Source organism: Hyla sarda, chromosome 3 (assembly GCF_029499605.1).
Source record: "Hyla sarda isolate aHylSar1 chromosome 3, aHylSar1.hap1, whole genome shotgun sequence".
Classification (NCBI taxonomy): Eukaryota; Metazoa; Chordata; class Amphibia; order Anura; family Hylidae; genus Hyla; species Hyla sarda.
In genome coordinates this window covers 260844266-260863576 of record NC_079191.1, presented here as the reverse complement: position 1 = coordinate 260863576, position 19311 = coordinate 260844266, and the positions used below count along the sequence as shown (strand labels likewise).

At 40.9% G+C, this 19311-nt stretch overlaps 1 protein-coding gene across 2 annotated transcripts in view; it reads right to left on the bottom strand.

The window, feature by feature from the left end:
* Positions 1–19311, bottom strand: part of LAMA2 (laminin subunit alpha 2) — a 943701-nt gene that overhangs the window by 574546 nt on the left and 349844 nt on the right. The gene's annotated exons all lie outside the window — the stretch shown is intronic.

Below are 19311 nucleotides of genomic sequence, written 5' to 3'. Positions count from 1 at the left end.
TATTTAAATCAACTGATGCCAGAAAGTTAAACAGATTTGCAAATTAGCAACAAAAGGTGTAGAAGCCAGCGGGAAAAGTAACTTCCTCTTTATTTCATCCAAGTAAAAACATCGACATGGATCAATCTAAAAGACAATGGAAATAGAGTAAAACTCAGGAAACGCTCAGTCTTATTCTACACTTTAGGCTTCTATACCTTTTGTTGCTACACTTGGAGGTTATTTTGCCGCGCAAAGGATCGGGCGAGCTGACTATTCCAGTTCCGTATCAGACTTGTAAATTATTTCAATTTACAAATCTTAATCCTTCCAGTAATTATCAGCTGCTGTATACTACAGAGGAAGTTCTTTTTTTTTTTTTTTGCCTTTCTGTCTTACCACAATGCTCTGTGCTGACACCTCTGTCCATGTAAGGAACTGTCCAGAGCAGGAGAGGCTTGTTATAGGGTTTTCTTCCTGCTCTGGACAGTTCCTGACATGGACAGAGGTGTCAGCAGAGAGCCCTGTGGTCAGACAGAAAGGAAATTTAAAAAGAAAAGAGTTTCCTTTGTAGTTTGCAGCAGCTGATAAGTACTGGAAAGATTAAGATTTTTATGTATAGAAGTAATTTACAAATCTGTTTAACTTTCTGGCACCAGTTGATCTACAGAAAAATGTTTTCCAGTGGAGTACTCCTTTAAGTAAACAAAGTTTTTCATGCTTTGGGCAAGGTTAAGTTATCAAACTACTGGTGAAGTTTTGTTGTTTGGTCTGTCCATGGGCTTGAGTTTGGCTTTTAAGTTGGTCCTGATTCACATGACTGCAGTTAAAGTAAGGTCATTTTCTAATTTTGTACAACCTCTCACCATAGGGGGAACTGATGTCCTGCAGGGCTCCATCATCTACAATACTTCTAAGGGTCTATATAAAGACTGCTGTGCTCACTGGCTACAAAGGCTTAGGCTATGGTCACATGGTTGAATGTCCACACGGAAAACTCCTGCGCGTACATTCCATTGACAGCGCAGTGTCGGAAGAACATGTCGCACTAAGATGGATCGAAAATGTGCAGTCTCATAGACGCCAATGCATTTCAGTGCAGACTCCGCAGAAAGAATAGACATGACTATTCTTTCTACAGATGCCGGAATCTGAATGTGAACCGTGCAGCAGAATCCCATTGAAATCAATAAAGGGGTTTGGTTTAAAGTCTGCTCTTTAGGGATATTATCTAAGGTCTAACAATATAGGGTTTTAGGTTCTGGTTAGGTTTTGATGATTAACCCCTTAATGACACAGGACGTACATTTACATCCTGTACATGACCACCAGGGACCCACCGGTAATGGAGGTCCCCTCACCTGCCTCTGTCTGTCTCCACAGGTCTTCTGCTCTGGTCTGAGATTAAGCAGACCAGAGAAGAAGATCGCTGATAACCCTTATTAGTGCTATGCCCTATACATAGCACTAAACAATGTTAGAAATCAAGTGATTGCTATAAATAGTCCCATATGGGGACATAAAAAGTGTAAAAAATGTTTTTGAAAAATCCTCCAGATTTGTAAATTACAGTACTTATCAGCTGCTGTATACTACAGAGGAAGTTATTTTCTTTTTGAATTTCTTTTCTGTCTGTCCACAGTGCTCTCTGCTGACACCTCTGTCCATGTCAGGAACTGTCCAGAATAGGATAGGTTTGCTATGAGGAATTGTTCCTACTCTGGACAGTTCTTGACATGTACAGAGGTGTCAGCAGAGAGGATTGTGGACAGAAAGAAAACAATTCCAAAAAGAAATACAACTTCGTGTGGAGCATACAGCAACTGATAAGTACTGGAAGGATTAATTTTTTTTTAAATATAAGTAATTTACAGATCTGTTTAAAGTTGATTTGAAAAAAAATCCAGAGGAGTACCCCTTTAAATATCTAGTACTTTAGGGGTAAGCTGTCTGATAATTTAAGGATCAGGATTCTGGTAATCTTGAGTTTTGGCCTGGGATCAAAATTAATTCAGGAATTTTGTATGAGGTATCATATCAGTGCTTAGCTATTTGTTTATTTATTCTGTGTGTAATGGCCCTCTTTTGTGTGATACAAGTGCGATGATGCTTTGCCAAGCTGAACACTGTTTCCACATCCATCAAATAAAATAATAGGCGCTCACAGCCAGGCAAATCCATCAAATAATTTATATGCTGTTTTGAACAACAAAATACCTAAGGATGTTAATAGTGGCCTCACAAAATATGGCAGCAGATAAATACCGACCGTGTACAAGAGTGGCAATGAATATGCCAGCTGTGCATTTTACATTTTGGCTACAACCAGCATATCAATGATGTTCTGTCTCACAATTCAACTATTATATTAAAAAAGCCAGGAGGGGTTGTTATTTTACAACCGCATCTGACATCCAATTTTCAGCAAATGAACTTTTTATCCTAAAACAGGCTTACAGATAAAGTGAGCATAATGATAATGTGCCATGTATGCATTACTTGTGATTTACAAATGACACTGAGGTAATCACTCCCCCCCCACATTTTTGCTTCAGTGGCTCCATGTTTATTGTACTTTATAACATTTAAAGAAAATGGACAATTTTCATCCACATTAAAATCGTGCCATGAAGGCTTCATTCACATTTAAATAGAAGAGTTCAATTTTAGTACAAACATAGTCAATGTTCTGCCTCATGCAGCTTGCAATACCTTTTAGTGTTCATTTGAAGCCGTAGTTGCCCAAAACACGCCACTGTGCTTAGTGAACAATAGAAGTACAGTAAAATAAAAATCAGATGTACAATTGTTGACTCTACATGGTAGTACAGGGTGTACATTTGTAGGTTATTAACAAATCTACTTTGTATTATGACTTGCCAGTTAAATCGGCACATCCTATAACAAATGAATCATCAGCTTGTTATTTTCTGGAAAAAAAATCTTTTCTCTAGCTAACATTTTTAGAATATTAATTTTTATTCTGCTTCTATTTGTTCAAATTTAAACTGGTTATGTCATTGCATAGTATGTGTGTACTAGGGATTGACCAATATCGTTTTTTTTAGGGCCGATACCGATAATCTGTGGCCTTTCAGGCCGATAGCCGATATTTTATACCGAAATTCCGGTATAAGTTATCGGCTATTTGTCCACCCCCCGGCCCCAAAGAAGCAGCTGCAGATCATTGATTTAAAGTGGGTGCTTAAAATCAATGAACTGCAGTGGCTTTTGTGGGTCAGAGACTGCCACCACCGCCCACTTCTCTCCCCCTGCCGGTCCTTAGTCCAACCACTGTCGCTGCCCCATTACCTCCCCCATCCCCGGTTTTATAATTACCTGTTCCCGGGGTCCACTTTACTTCTAGCTCCGGCGGCGTCCTGAGCTGTCACTGTGTGCACTGATGGTGACGTCGCGTTGAGGACGTCACTCGTCATTGCGCAGCGCACAGTGTAACGCAGGACGCCGCCAAAGCCAGAAGTAGTGCGGACCTCGGGCCCCGGGAACAGGTAATTATAAAACCGGGGATGGGGGGGGCAATGGGGCAGCAGCGGTCTCTGGCCGGGGCGGTGGGGGGGTGCGGTGCGGGGGGGGGGTGGTACGGGGGCAGTACGGTGGTGCGGGGCATTATCCGATTATCGGCAAGGTAATTGCCGATACCGATAACGTCCAAAATCGTGAATATTGGCCGATACAATCAGCCAAACCGATAATTGGTCGATCCCTAGTGTGTACTATTTAAACAATTGTTAAAATAAATTGTAAAAACACAAGTCTAATAAATAATATCATAAAAATATTAACATAGTGGTGCCATCTCATGCCCGTTGTCTAATATTCCAATACAGTGTCCATGTAATACTGCATAGACAGACATTGTTATACTGTACTGCGTATAAAGGAAAAATAATCATGCCAAATATAGATTACATAAAACCATTAGGTGCCAAAATAATATTAATTTTATAATTTTTGTAACATACTATTATATTGTGATAGGAAGGTAGGTAACGCACAGTTCTATAATGTATTATGGAATGTTATACTGTCTACATTTTAGGTTTGATCACAACAGAGCTGCACTGGCTGTCATTCTAGACAACAGGCTGTCTCTGCTTTTCTCACCACCTTTTTGATCAGTGATCCCCATGATCAACCTTCAGGACCAAACAATGTTGGTGCTTGGAGTTTTTTATTTTTTTTATTTTTGTGCCAGATAGCCTCTGATTCCCATTCATACCCCCTCACCCACCACTTCCCTACAGCCACCTATGTTTTTGATCAGTGATCACCTATAAAAATAAATCTAGGGAGCTTCTGCAAAGAAATATGCAATTCTTACTATTAAATCTACCTTCAGGTCTAGATGTTAGCTGCTTGGAGTAATTATTTGATATACACATTAATCAAAAAATTTCCATAGTACAAAACCAAATTTATTGTACCTATTTTTTTTTCACAGAACCCAATCTTTATAAATCTAATGTATTGTGAGATTACTACACACATATCTGTTTTAAGTGCAAAATCAAATTTATTGTTCTAATTCCTTTTTACAAAACCAGAATTTTTATTTTTGTAATTATGTTTCTATGTGAATGTTTTACAGCTACATTTTATTATCTTTCTGATTGTATATTTGTACTTTCTTGTAATTATTATTTGTTGTTAAATATGCCAAAGCATGACATAAATATAATAATGTCCCAAAGATGAGTTACTATATTGTTGAAGGCATTTGATTTTTAGTTCCGATATGCAGTGACCAAGTGATAATGACTAGAGATGAGCAAATTTCTGAAAAATTTGATTCGGACGAAAAACGGCTATTTCTGGCCTACAGAGAGGCTCAATAGGGGTGTAGAACACTTTGCCTTGTCCTAACACACATAGGGAGTGGGCTGTGTTAGTGAAATAATACTGTTATTCAGTATGACATGCAGTTTACATGCATCACTATTAGAATCACTGCCACAGAGTGTCTGGATGTGGCAGATTTTTTATGTAATTTTTATTTAATTTAATTTGAATTTATTTAAATTTTTTGATTACCCACTAAAGTGAGCATCGAGCTGGTGGTCCTCCGTCTGGCGAGATACCATCTGTTCCAGCCTCTGCCTCTAAGCACCCCTGACTATGAAAGTGTGAATGTTTCATTTAATCAGTTATGGTTCCTTGTTATTGTTAAAAGCTGTTTAATTGGATTCTTGTGATAATTCCATATGTAATAGGATGTCGATGGCCATAGGGCATCAGTCTTCAAAAGATTACACCAATTTTTTTTAAATTTAAGATTTAAATTAGATTCCCAAATTTAATGTCCCGGTGTTTACTTTAAACAAATACTGTATGACTACAAAACCCAATCTAACAAGGAGTCACATGGTGGCACAATGACAGAGCCTAGAGGTGGCAGCAGCATGAGGAGACCATAATCTGGCAGAACGACACAGCCTGGAATTGGCAGCAGCAAGATGAGACAATATGACTTCACAATCCCTAAGAGTAAAAGATGAATTTTCAAATTTAAATCGAAGATTTATGGTAGCTAGTGCTACCATAAACATTTTTAGGTAATGTCCCAGGCCCAGCAGCATGAGTAAGCCATATAGTGGCTGAATGGCATAGCCTGGAGGTGGTAGCAGATGAGGAGACCATATAGTGGCTGAATGACACAGCCTGGAGTTGGCGGCAGCATGAGTAGAACATTTAGTGGCTGAATAACACAGCTTGGAGGTGGCGACAGCATGAGGAGACCATGTAGTGGCTGAATGGCAAAGCCTGGAGATGGCGGCAGCAGGAGGAGAACATACAGTGGCTGAATGACACAGCGTGGAGGTGTTGGCAGCATGAGGAGACATATAGTGGCTGAATGGCACAGCCTGGAGATGGTGGCAGCACGAGGAGAACATATAGTGGCTGAATGGCACAGCGTGGAGGTGGCGGCAGCATGAAGAGAACATATGGTGGCAAAATGAGACAGCCGGGAGGTGGAAGCAACAGCATCAGGAGTCATTAAAGTGACCCGATGACAGAGTGGTGCGGTGGGTGGCAATACCAGTACCCGGTGACAAAGGTGGGTGAAAAAAGGTCTGATGCAGAGGAATGTTTAACTAGGGAGCAGCAAGTTGAATCTGTTTGGCCCTACACATATTTCTGAAGTGTTGGTGTGGCACCATGGTCAATCTGCTCTGATGCATCAGGCTTGGTGGGTGCAAATCCTGGCTGAACCATGACTGATTCATCTTCACAAAGGTCAGTCTCTCCACATTTTTTCGAGGGCAGACGAGTTCTCCTTGGGGTGACTATAGGATAAGGTGGTGGATGAGGTGAAGTCGCACACTGTCGCCGGACCAACGGCCTTAGAGCGTGGAGGCGAAAGCAGCGTGACTTGTCCAAGTTGCTATTGTGGCTGTGCAGGAACCACATTCACCAAGTGGGCCGTAAAGGACATGTACTGTTTCTGACCATAGTTACAGCTCCACACGTTGGTGCTGTCTTGCACTTTGGTAGAGTGGGGTGGTGGGTGTTAAAACCAGTACCCGGTGACAAAGGTGGGTGAAAGAAGGAGAACTTAGAATCAGACGGGTGGCATCAGGCAGGTGGCATGATCAGAATAGTAGCTGAGGCAGGTTGGCAGAAGAAAACTGTCTTTTTTGTCAAAGTGTTTGTGTGCACAAGTAAGTATTGAGGAGATGCATTGTGTAAAACTTAACTTTTAACATAATTCTTAGGATAAAATATATGGACCCCAATTTTTTTTTTTTTTTTATCTAACAAAAGGAAAGGTGTGCAAAAAAAAAAACACCATGTGCCACCTACACCACCAAGAATTGATGCAATACAAAGACCTCTAAAAGGTGGAAGGGAACAACAAATGGTCCATTTTAACAGGTGGGGGGAAAACTTCCCCTGTAAGGCCCTACTCTTGCACTATTAATTCCCTTATTGTCAAGTGTTACTCATCCTAAAAAGGGTGGCCCCACAAAGGAACCTCTCCCTATTTCCACCTAAAAACACTGCCATTTCCCAGGGTTTTTAGTTGGAAATAGGGAGAGGTTTCTGTGTGGGGCTCCCCTTTTTAGGACGAGTAACACTTGCCAAGAAGGGAATTAATGTGAGAGTCGGGCCTTACAGGGGAAGTTTTTACCCCACCTGTTACAATGGACCATACATTGTTCCCTTCCACCTTTGAGGCTAAGTCTCCACTTGGCAAAACGCCAAGAAAAACGCCAATTCTGCCGCATGGCGTTTTTTTTTGGCCAAAAAACGCTGCAGCCAGATGTTTTCTGTAACTCAATGAGAAATCGCAAATTTCTAATTCCACTTGGCATTTTCACTTGGGCGTTTTTTTAATCCTTTTGGCGTTTTTTTTACTTTTTTTGCAGTTTTTTCAGCTCCTTGGCGTTTTGAAAAAAAACGCTGTATGTCGCTCAAACCAGCCTTTTTAGTCAAAATCATGGCGTTTTGCTCCAATAGAAGCCTATGGGAGTGAGAAAACGCCAATAAAAACGATATGTGGGGTTTAACTTTGGCGTTTTTGCGGGCGGTTTTTGATCTTTTTTGGACTTAAGCGATCCAAAAAAGGGATTGAGATACCTGTTTTGAATAAAATTTTGTAGGGTACCATTAAAAAAAAAAAAAACATACAGTAGTGAAGGAAAAAATTGTATCTAACGAAATTAATATTTTTTATAAAAAACATTTTATTACTTTTTAAACAGGGATCAATTTATGTGTGCGGGGAAATAAAAATTTAGCCGACAATTATAAAAATGTATTGTGTGTTTGTGTGTGTTTTTCACTATTTTTCTTTATTTTTTACATTTTTTTAGTTAGTACTACTACTCCCAGCATGGAGCACACTGTTCCATGATGGGAATAGTAGTACCTGTACTAAAAGACAGATCGCCCATTGTGATCCTCCTGTATAATGTGTAGATGCGGCGGTCGCTCTTCTATGGTCCCCTTCACTGACGTATATATACACATATTCATATTTCCCGCAGAGCTGTGATTGGCCAGATGGTTCCAGCCAATCACAGCTCTCTGTGAGAAATAGGAATATGTGTATATATATACGGCATGCAGGGGACCATAGAAGAGCGGCCGCTGCATCCATACATTATACAGGAGGATCACAGCGGTTGTCAGGAGTGATACCCGCTGTGATCTTTCCATAGCTGCAGGTAATACTACTCCCAATATGGAGTACACTCTGCCTTATGCTGGGAGCTGTAGGACCTGCATTAATAGACAGATTGCAGCGGGTGTCAGAAGTTACACTCGCTGCGATCTGTCTATTAATAGAGATACTACAGCTCCCAGCATGGAGCAGAGTGTGCTCCATGTTGGGAGTAGTAGTGCCTGCTTAAAGGGGTATTCCAGGCAAAAACTTTTTTTTATATATATCAACTGGCTCCGGAAAGTTAAACAGATTTGTAAATTACTTCTATTAAAAAATCATAATCCTTCCAATAGTTATTAGCTTCTGAAGTTTTCTGTCTAACTGCCCAATGATGATGTCACTTCCCGGGAGCTGTGCATGATGGGAGAATATCCCCGTAGGAACTGCACAGCTCCCGGGACGTGACATCATCATTGAGCAGTTAGACAGAAAACAACAACTTAACTTCAGAAGCTAATAACTATTGGAAGGATTAAGATTTTTTAATAGAAGTAATTTACAAATCTGTTTAACTTTCCGGAGCCTTTTGAATACCCCTTTAACCTCCTGAGCGGTAATCCCGAGCGTGACTCGGGGTTAATTTTCCCTGCCAGGATCGGTAACCCCGAGTCACGCTCGGGGTAGAATTGCAGAGTTCCCGGCCGGGCTGCACAATATATCGCAAAAGCAATGCGATATAGCGATGCGGCCCCCGGGAAAACATGCGATTATCTGCTCTGGTCTGCTCCGTTGCGGGGGCCGGCCAAAGCAGGTAAAGAAAAATACTAAAAGTCAGTGTTTCCCTACCAGGGGGCCTCCAGCTGTTGCAAAACTACAACTCTCAGCATGCCCGAACAGCCAAAGGCTGTCCGGGCATGCTGGGAGTAGTAGTTTCACAACAGCTGGAGGCCCCCTGGTAGAAAAACACTGAGCTAAGTGTAAAAGGAAGAAGTAGTAAAATAAAAAAACCTTTTGCTCACCTAGTCCCGGTCCCTGCAGATGCCGTTCCCCTCCGTGCGGTCCGGGGTGTCCTCTCTTCACTCTTCATCTTCTAGGACCTTTCACTTTTCAGTCAATCACAGGCCGCAGTGGTGTAAAGCCTGTGATTGGCTGAAGGGGAAAGGACTGGTTCTGCAGCAAATACACTAGGTTTGAAATCTGCCCGCCAATCCCAGTGTATTTGCTGCAGGACAAGGTGAGAAGGGGGGATGAATGTGACAAGGGGGGAATGTGACAGTGGGGGGGGATGTGACAGAGGGGGGATGTGACAAGGGGGGAATGTGACAGGGGGGGGGGAATGTGACAAGGGGGGAATGTGACAAGGGGGGAATGTGACAAGGGGGAAATGTGACAAGGGGGGGAATGTGACTGGGGGGGAATGTGACAGGGGGGATGTGACAGGGGGGGAGGGGAATGTGACATGAAGGGGGGATGTGACAGGGGGGAGGGGAATGTGACATGAAGGGGGGATGTGACAAGGCGGGGGATGTGACAGGGGGAGGGGAATGTAACATGAAGGGGAGAATGTGACAAGGGGGGGAATGTGACAAGGGGGGAAGAAAGTGACAAGGAGGGGGGAGAATGTGACAAGGAGGGGGGAGAATGTGACAAGGAGGGGGGAGAATGTGACGGGGGATGTGACAAGGGAGAGGGGAATGTGACGGGGGAGATGTGAAATGGGCGGAGGGAGATGTGAAATTCAGTTTAAAAAAATTGTACCGCTTTTGGTACACATTTCCAGACAGAATCATATCGCCAGGGAGGTTAAGGACACATCACAGTGGATGTCACTACTGACACCCGCTGTGATCGTCCTGTCTATAGCAGAGACTGTATACAGCGCTCGCATCCCTGCTCTGCACTATACTCCGGGCCGGCCACTCACTCATTAATATTTCTCTCAGAGCTGTGATTGGCTGCAACCATCCGGCCAATCACAGCTCTGGGTGGGAAATATGAATGAATTATGTTCTATTCACATCACTGGCCAGAGTATAGTGCAGAGATGTAAGCAATGTATACAGCAGCATCTGTGCTATATAATGGATGATCGCATCGGGTGTCAGACTGAGACCGGGGCGATATGTCTATTACTACAGGTACTACTACTCCCAGAATGGAACAGTAGTACTACCTAAAAAATAGAGAAAAAAAAGTGAAACACACACACTTTATTAAAAAATTATAAAAAGTTCTTTATAAAATATATACATTTCGTTTAATAAAATGTTTTTCATCACTGCGGCATCCTTTTTAAATTTTTTTTTTTTTTGGTACCCAATAAATTTTGGGTACCAAAAAAAAAAAAAAACGCCAAAAGGTGACAAAAATGCAATTTCCTCACAAATGAAAAAAATGCCGGAAAAAACGCTAGAAAAAACGCATTATGACGTACATTGCACTGGCGATTTTTCAAGCATTTTTTCTGGTGTTTTTTTAATCCCTAAAAACGCAGCACAAAAAACCAAGTGGAGACTTAGCCTTAGAGGTCTTTGCATCACATCAATACTTGGTGATGAGGTTGGCACATGGTGTTTTTTGCACACCTTTCCTTTTGTTAGATTTCTAAAAAATTATGGGTCCATGTATTTTATCTTAAGAAAAGTTACGTTTTAGCTAATGCATATCCTCAATACTTACTTGTGGTCTAATGCAAAGGAATTTCTGTAACTGGGGACCATCACCTTAATTATGTTTTACAATATCCATGGCAGCACAATGAAAGAGCCTGGAGATGGTATCATCAGAATGAGGAGACCATATGGCGGCACAATGAGAAACTGGAGGTGGTAGCATCAGCATGAGGAGATCATTGAGCAGAACAATGAGAGAGCCTGGAGGTGGCAGCATCAGCATGAGGAGACCATATGGCGACACAATGACAGAGCCTGGAGGTGGTAGCATCAGCATGAGGAGACCATAGAGCAGCACAATGAGAGAGCCTGGAGGTGGCAGCATCAGCATGAGGAGACCATAGAGCAGCACAATGAGAGAGCCTGGAGGTGGCAGCATCAGCATGAGGAGACCATATGGTGACACAATGACAGAGCCTGGAGGTGGTAGCATCAGCATGAGGAGACCATAGAGCAGCACAATGAGAGAGCCTGGAGGTGGCAGCATCAGCATGAGGAGACCATAGAGCAGCACAATGAGAGAGCCTGGATGTGGTAGCATCAGCATGAAGAGACCATATAGCAGCACAATATGAGAGCCTGGAGGTGGCAGCATCAGCAGGAGGAGACCATATGGCGGCACAATGACAAAGCCTGAAGGTGGCAACAGCAGCATGAGAGCCATGCCAACTGAGGGTTGAGTCTGAGGAACCCACCGACTGTTGACTGGGGTGTCGGCTGTCACTTGGAATGAAGCGGATGACCGAGTGAACCAATCAATCACGGCTGCTGGGTTGCTGGTCGAGACACGACTGCTAGCTGACACTGGGAGCTCAGACCTGTCGCTCCAACTCCGGCTGCCACACGTCCCTATTCTGCTGTGAGTTCTGCCTGCGCCTGATGAATTTAGGCCTCTGCTGCGACCTCTGCCGGTGCCTGATGAATTTAGGCCTCTGCCACTCCTCTGTGCACGTCCTGGCACTTCTCTGCCTGACATACTTAGTGTGTATATGAGGAGAGTACAATACACTTCACTACGCTTAAAACAGTATTTGTCTAGAACAGCAGCAGGTGTGTACTTTTATTACCTACAAGCCCAAAAGGCTAATTAGAATCAAAAGAACCTACAAAAATTAGCCCAAAAATATCCAAAATTTCATCTTTATTAATCTATACAAACAGGTAGAAAACACCCATAAAATAACCCACCCTTAAAATTCCCCCCAACAAAAGCTAAGCAGAAAAACCACTGGGATATATACAGAAATCACAATGCTGCCAATAGTACAATCCTACAGTGTCAGTCAGTCAGCACACAATAAAACGATATCTTAGGTAAAGACTTTACCTGGTTGTGACATGCTGACGACTCCCAAGTGGTTGTCCTGCTACCTCGACACGTGTTTCGGATAATCCCTTTCTCAAGAGGCGCCTCTTGAGAAAGGGATTATCCGAAACACGTGTCGAGATAGCAGGACAACCACTTGGGAGTTGTCAGCATGTCACAATCAGGTAAAAATCTTGACCTAAGATATCGTTTTATTGTGTGCTGACTGACTGACACTGTAGGATTGTACTATCGGCAGCATTGTGATTTCTGTATATATCCCAGTGGTTTTTCTGTTGAGATGTGTACTTTTGCCTGGACTTTCACACTATCTAGGCCCTTGACAGATTTAACAGGTACAAAATAGTACACTACTTAGATGTATGTATGTGGTATGCACTTAGGAGGGGAGGACAATGCACTACAGTACACTTAAAAAAGTATATGAGTAAAACACCAGCCGGTGATTTACTTTTGCCTGGCCTTTCACAGTATCTAGGCCAGTGTTTCCCAAATGCGGTCCTCAAGCACCCCCAACAGGTCATGTTTTCTTGATTTCCTTAGTCTTTCACAGGTGATATAATTATGGTCAGTGAATAAAGCATCACCACAGTTATATCACCTGTGAAAGACTAAGGAAATACAGAAAACATGACCTGTTGGGGGTGCTTGAGGACCGCGTTTGGGAAACACTGATCTAGGTGCTTGACAGATTAACAGGTACAAAATAGTACACTACTTAGATGTAGGTAATGTGGTATGCACATATGAGGGCAGAAAAATGCGCTAAAGTACGCTTAAAAAACTTATCTGTGCACAACACCAGCAGTACACATAAATACTGCAGCACACCGTCGCTGTGTAGTAAACCCAAAATTGCACTCTCTCACGGACTATTAGGAATGGACTAATGTGCAACAAAGACACAGAGTTGTGCTAAAAACGTATTCCTCCCGCATCTGCTAAGGTTTCTCCAGCTGAGCCAGCTTGTTCAAACATATTAGGCAACACACAGCTCTCTGCCCTCTCTGTAATACAATGCTGTAAAAACTGACTGAGAGGTTAATTGCTGCAGTAAAAATTATTTTCTGTTAAAAACGCACTGCTCTCTGACCACCAGAACGCTGACGTGACTAGGAGGTGAAACGCTGCTGGAAAAAGCTTTTCTGTGTAACACACAGTGCTGTCTGTGCTATCTCTCTGCAGTGAAAGGATGAAGTGACTAGCCGCAATATGGCTGCCGATCATTTAGGGCTGTGATATCACAGGGGTGACTGGCTGCTAATAGGCTGCATCCTGAATGCGATTCAGGGTCATCCTGCCTTCCCAAGATTCCTTGCCCATGTCCTCACATATGGATCCACCATCTGCCCTGGAGCCTGGATAGCAATAAATGGAGTTTAACCCCTTAAGGACCAGGGGTTTTTCCGTTTTTGCATTTTTGTTTTTTCCTCCTTGCCTTTAAAAAATCATAACTCTTTCAATTTTGCACCTAAAAATCCATATGATGGCTTATTTGTGCGCCACCAATTCTACTTTGTTATGACGTCAGTCATTTTTCCCAAAAATGTACGGCGAACGAAAAAATCATTGTGAGACAAGATTGAAAAAAAAACGCCATTTTGTAAATTTTGGGGGCTTCCGTTCCTACGTAGTAAATTTTTGGGTAAAAATAACCCCTTATCTTTATTCTGTAGGTCTATATGATTAAAATGATACCCTACTTATATATGTTTGATTTTGTCGTACATCTGGAAAAGATCATAACTACATGCAGGAAAATTAATACGTTTAAAATTGTTATCTTCTGACCCCTATAACTTTTTTATTTTTCCACGTATGGGGCGGTATGAGGGCTAATTTTTTGCACCGTGATCTGAAGTTTTTAGCTGTACCCTTTTTGCATTGATAGGACTTATTGATCTTTTTTGCGCGTATGCCATTGACCGTGCAGTTTAATTAACGATGCATTTTTATAATTCAGTCATTTACGCACACGGCAATACCAAATATTTTTATTTTTATTTACACTGTGTTTTTTTTTATGGGAAAAGGGGGTTGATTCAAACTTTTAATAGGGGAGGGGTTAAATGATCTTTATTCACTTTTTTTTTTCACTTTTTTTTGCAGTGTTATAGCTCCCATAGGGACCTATAACACTGCACACACTGATCTTTCACATTGATCACTGGTTTCTCATAGGAAACCAGTCATCGATGATTCTGCCGCTTGACTGCTCATGCCTGGATCTCAGGCACTGAGCAGTCATTCGGCGATCGGACAGCGAAGAGGCAGGTAGGAATCCTCCAGCTGTCTTGTAAGCTATTTGGGATGCTGCGATTTTGCCGCGGCTATCCTGAACATCTCCCTGAGCTAACCGGCATGCTTTCACTTTCACTTTAGACTTTCAACTTTGAACGCCGCGTCTAAAGGGTTAATAGCGCCCGGCACCACGATCAATGCCGCGCGCTATTAGCCACGGGTCCCGGCCGTTGTCCCCGCGTTATAGATCGGGAGTGGTCCTGAACAGGTTGATGAATTCGGATTCGTCATATTCGATTCGCTCAACTCTAATAATGACCCTTCAGTCCAGTTGTCCCCTTCATCCAGTGCGGATGGAAAAAAAAAACTAAGAAAGTTCTCTATGACAATCATACAGGCAGCCTCTAAGGCATATGACCCTATATAAACCCCCACCTGAAAATGATAAGTTATGAGTTTCAAATCCCTAAGTTGATGATCAACTTAGGAAACAAGATTGACAATGGCTGTTTGTAAAGTCTTGCAATAACTGAGAGAACCCACATAAGTAGTTATAGTGATTGTGATTTTATTTCAAGCCAGGAGACTCCATTATGATTCGAATTCTTTCTTTTACTCCCAGCCGCAAGCAGTTAAAATGTTTACACATAGAAAAATGTAAATAAATATGCAAATGAACATTCAATCACTAGCCAATGGCATGAGATCCTAGGTGATAAATAGTCTATGCAATCATGGGACTTCCTTCTTTCTTGCTGCTCCCGCTGAGATTAGTATCATTCATTTCATAAGTGCTTTATATTGTTCATAATATATTATTCATTGTCTTATTTAGTATTTAGTTAATATTTATTTCATATATATTCTGTTCAGCCTGTCATATTTGTTATTGTTTGCATTATTCCTATCACCCAGCTTTCCTGGGTTCCTTTTTTCATATTTTCCTATTTAGTCTGTCATCATTTTACCTGACTTAGTTTCCCCCCCCCCTCCCCTCCTTGTCGTTGGGCAGTGTTGCTATTTTTAGCTTCTTATCTCCGTTACTCAGCCACTCTTATCTTGCCTGTCAGTGCCCGCCCTGTTACTCCGTCGGCTAGCGCTGAGCTGGTTTTACAGCTTTGTGCTCTTTTCACCTCCCTCAGATACCGCTCTTTCAGTCAGTCGGTCTCCCGTGTTACTACAGCATCACACGTTCTTTGCTCTCTTCTGACTAAGCTTAGTCAGCTGTCGTTTGGCATCCCCTGGTGTTACTATTCATTCACTATAGTACCCCTCTTAATATTTCATTCTCTGTTCTATAAATTGCTATATATTTTACTTAATATATATTTTTTTCCTTTGTGCATTTATTGGTCTTTTTAGGTAATAATTAATAAGTTAATTTGTTATTTATTTAATTCATACATGATTTAATCATTAATTCTAATTTATAAATTTTTTATTCACAAAATGGGCCTCATTTACTAAGAGTGTCGGGTTTTTACTAGTGGGAAAAGTTGTTTCAGACTTGCAGGATTCCTCTCTATTTACTATTGGAAAAAGTTGGGAACATTTTCTGACCAGCTTTTTCTAGGTCGATATTTCCAGCCATTTACCCACAGGATTTTCTGTGAATTCAATAGTAAATCGGTCGGGTTGTGAAACCACGCCCATTTTTGGACTGGCCATGCCCCCTTTGCGACAGACCACGTCCCTTTTCTGGCTTTTCACAGTGCAATGTCGGGTTTGTTGGATTTCCCAGGCGCACACTGTCGCAAACTGGCGCAGACTGGCGTAGACATGTCTCAGACACTCTGCACCAAAATAACCAGACAAAAACTGGTCGGTTTCAGCTTAGTAAATGAGGCACAATATTTTTTATTTATTCTCTGTTTTCCACTATATACATCCGAACGTACAAAATATTTACATCCAAATGAATCTGAATTCATAACAAAATTAATTGTACATACCTACGAAATTGTGAAAAACTAAAGTTTTTAAAAACTTTTTTGTTTACAAACAGCTAACCTATTTCTGTTTTTTCTTTTTTTTAAATTTCCCTCTCCCTTTACTGAATGGTCAGTAGGTTAATGAATAGGAAATGCATAGTTAATTGCCGTGGGGAAATTTTTTATTGACAAAAGACATAATTTGATAATTGAACATTTGTGACTTCATCAATAAAAAAAAAAATTCCCACGGCAATTAACTATGCATTTCATTAACCTACTGACCATTCAGTAAAGGGAGAGGGAAATTTAAAAAAAGAAAAAACAGAAATAGGTTAGCGCAGTGTTTCCCAACGAATCAGGGTGCCTCCAGCTGTTGCAAAACTACAACTCCCAGCATGCCCGGACAGCCTTTTGCTGTCAGGGCAAGCTGGGTGTTGTACTTTTGCAATAGCTGGAGGCACCCTGGTTCATTGGGAAACAGAAACACTGGGTTAGCGCAAGTGTAAAACACATATCTAACATTTTACATGTTCAAAAAATACACATTAAATAAAAATGTATGTATTAACAATAAGTATATATTAAAATCCCATATTTTACTATAAATATCTACATAATAAAATATAATAAAAATAACCAACATGAAACATTGTACATAAATCACTCGTCAATCAAACACATCAATCATTCAAGTAGCATTCATTCATTCATTAGATTATGTATTAATAAATCACATAAAATTAAGCATTATCTTACCTGTCTTCCAATGTTCCGATCTCTGCGGCTCCCTTCTTTTCCTGCACCCACTCCCGATAATGGTCCCCTGCATCAAAATTGCCCACTCCCTCACTGTTTTCTTCCTCGAATACGGGAATTGACTGCTTTCTTCCTGGAATACGTGAATATTCGCATATGCGAATATAACCAATATGCGAAATTCGCGAATATAGGACAAATATTCGTCTATATATTTGCGAAATATCGCAAATTCGAATATGGGCAATGCTGCCCATCACTACTTCTAGATGGGTCAGGTACACAGGAAGGACACAGGACAAAGGAACTTCCCAAGGTCCAGAGCATCTACAGGTGAGCAATCTTATTCTTCCAGTTTCTTCCCTTTTTTCCTTAGGAGATTGAATTGCTCATTTTATCCATGTTTGGGCTCTGATCAGCACAAACACATGGATTTTAAACACAGTGTCAGGTTCATAATAAACTGAAAAAAAGTCCCCACATAAATTAGTGATCCCACACAAAACACTAAACTATATACACAAGAGAAAACAACATGTTTATAGATCAAAATAATACTTTATTGATACACGAAGGAATTAAAAACATGATAGATAAAAACTTTCATGGTTCCCTACAATAGAGAACAAAAGGAGAGAAATACCAGCACGAAACTGAAGAAAAGTGAGGGCTCACATGAAACATACATAGTGCTTAACATAAATACAATACTAGTCCTGCCTAACAGGCTGAAAGTAGTGATAATAAATAATAAACAAGCAGTGCTAACAGCAAGAGAAAGTGCCAAAAAATTGAATTATCAAGTGGTTATAAAGTAACTAGATGTGAGCCGTCACCACCTGACATTTCACCAACAGATGGCTTCTTCCAGGATGTGATCAGTGTGCGGTCAACCCTTCTATATATATATATGTATATATATATATATATATATATATATATATATATATATATATATATATAGCCCACTATCCAATGAACATTCAGTAAAACAATCAGCTGATCCATCATATTAGGTCACATGATGTGAGCAGCACACGGACAACGAGAGCCATCAGGAGGGGGAAGACCAGAAACACCCACCCACCATCTAATATTATGGGTCAGCTGATTGTTTTACTGAATGTTCAATGGCTAATGGGCTATATACATAGAAGGGTTGACCGCAACACTGAAGTAGCCATCGGAAGAAGCCATCTGTTGGCGAAACATCGGGTGGTGACGGCTCACATCTAGTTACTTTATAACCACTTGGTAGTTATTATTTTGGCACTTTTTTTTTCTCACTGCTTGTTTATTATTGGTTATCACTACTTTCAGCCTGTTGGGCGGGACTTGTATTAATTTATCTTAATCACTATCTTTGTTACATGCGAGTCCTCACCATTCTTCAGTTTCATGTTGGTATTTCTCTCCTTTTGTTCTCTATTGTAGGTAACCATGGAAGTTTTTATCTATCATGTTTTTAATTTCTTTGTTTAACAATAAAGTATTAAAGTACAGTGTTGGGTTATCAAATCAATTTTATATGTCCTCCAGTACAAATACAAACACCCCATCCTACAACTTTCACAGAGACAGACCAAAAACTTGTAAATGCAGAAATCAAGGAACTATGTTCCAAAAACGCCATTATACAATTCCCTTGGCATTCCCAGGGTTTTCTGAGCATTTTTCTGGTCAAAAAGAGACAGCGGTGACAGATTGGTCATAAATCTGAAAACTCAACAATTTTGTCTTTTACAGCTACTTCAAAATGGAGGATATTCATCTGCTGAGAGTTTTACTAATACAACACGATTGGCTTGCCAAGGTAGACCTCAAAGACGCCTACCTCACGGTGCCTATGCCCCCTCTATCTCAGCCTTACTTCCAATTTTTATGGGAAGGTCAATACATTTAAAATTTTAAAGGGATATTACAGGCAAAACCTTTTTATATATATATATCAACTGGCTCCGGAAAGTTAAACAGATTTGTAAATTACTTCTATTAAAACATCTTAATCCTTCCAATAGTTCTTAGCTTCTGAAGTTTTCTGTCTAACTGCTCAATGATGATGTCACGTCCTGTGAGCTGTATATGATGGGAGAATATCCCCTTAGGAACTGCACAGCTCCCGGGACGTGAGTCATCAGAGAGCAGTTAGACAGAAAACAACAACTCAACTTCAGAAGCTAATAACTATTGGAAGGATTAAAAAAAATTAATAGAAGTAATTTACAAATCTGTTTAACTTTCCGGAGCCAGTTGATATATATATAAAAAAAAGTG